This window comes from Sycon ciliatum, chromosome 8 (genome assembly GCF_964019385.1).
Source record: "Sycon ciliatum chromosome 8, ocSycCili1.1, whole genome shotgun sequence".
Lineage (NCBI taxonomy): Eukaryota > Metazoa > Porifera > Calcarea > Leucosolenida > Sycettidae > Sycon > Sycon ciliatum.
The window spans coordinates 5,136,678-5,138,120 of record NC_088650.1 but is presented as its reverse complement, the minus strand read 5'-3'; the positions used below and the strand labels follow the sequence as shown (position 1 = coordinate 5,138,120).

The window sequence follows — 1,443 nt, the reverse complement described above, 5'->3', positions numbered from 1 at the left end:
CGGCCATATTATGAGCCCCAAGATCAGAACTCGGATCAACGTAGTACTTGAAGTCACCGTTCCCATTACGTCATGTACATTTACACACACACTCTGTTGAAGCACTGAAACATCGGTTTTCGGCTAATTCAACAAGCGAAATTTGAAAATTCGGCGAAAAGATGGGTAATTTCTTCAAAACCACTTTCTTCGGCGAATTTTTCGGCCGGCCGATTTGGGAAATGCCTACTATCCATGCAGGTGCATTAGATGCATATTTCTATTTTGATCGGGATACAGTAAGAATCAACCGGCTACGCCCGGAGTATCATGCATCAAAACAATTATTGAAGGGGTGTCACAGTGAAGCAGTGTTGCTACGCACCGCAAATCCCCTCTGCACTGCACCGAATCTATACTGGAGAATCCAGAGTGACCAGCAAAGAGTCACAACCCGCACGTATCCAGTCACACTAAGGCATATCCACCATTCCCCACATATTCACTGTAACAAAACACAATACTGTTTACTATAATGCACTTTTATTTAAATGGACTTGGATGAGTCTGTAGAAGAGAACACAATGCACGCACACGCATGCATGCGCGGGCACACACACACACACACACACACACACATCTAGGTTATAGTGCTATACACATATCTAGGGTTTAGGAAGCACGAGAATGTGTCGAAGCACCCACACATACCCCTTCATGCAGTGTACTTCAGTAGCCCAACACATTACGACTGCACAGGACCATCACAAAACACATTACGACTGCACTGTTACTACACTACACACACAGTTACTACACTACGCCTGTTACAAGTACTTACAAATAATTTTGAAACAAATGGCACATCCCGAAGACGGCAGGTCCAGACCTTCATACATCATCATCATCTGTAAAACCAAGCATGAGCGCACACAAACACTATTAGTGTCACGAATACGGAAGCAGGGTATTAAAGACAAGAGGATACGAAACAAGTAAGTATCGCTATAACGAGGGGGATAAGTATACATGTAGACAGAGCAGTGCTTACTTACAGGGTCCTAATACGCTCCACGGCGTCCCGGTAGTCGGACTGCAACAGCAGCCCGACCTGCCGGCCCTCCCAGTAACGGGTTAGATGGGCCGCACCCGCCAGGTGTGCGGCCACGGCTGGGCCTCCCACCAGCCTTTCTCCACTGTAAAAACGAAAGAAACCGCAGAAAGCACAGTGTCATAGAGCTCTTTTGTCGGGGGAGAGAGCTAGGAGCACTGCACACTTACCATTTGTCACAATATATGATGAGAAAGAGGCGGCGCTTGACGCACCGCCTCAGGTGCTGGAATAGGGGTATTACCCCTGACATTCGAACGCTACAGTGACAAGTGAAAGCCATTTGGACTGTAATGATACTGAAGTGAAGGTGTGAACCGCAAAGCAAGACCTTTACCTTCTTCCTGTCGAAT

At 46.8% G+C, this 1,443-nt stretch overlaps 1 long non-coding RNA gene across 1 annotated transcript; it reads right to left on the bottom strand.

The window, feature by feature from the left end:
* Positions 1–486: 486 nt before the first annotated feature.
* LOC135823934 (uncharacterized) lies at positions 487–1,443 on the bottom strand. Its single transcript, XR_010554803.1, has 4 exons — positions 1,261–1,443; positions 1,035–1,175; positions 821–887; positions 487–546 (listed from the first exon to the last, which is right to left on the bottom strand). It is a non-coding gene; the product is annotated as an uncharacterized LOC135823934 (long non-coding RNA).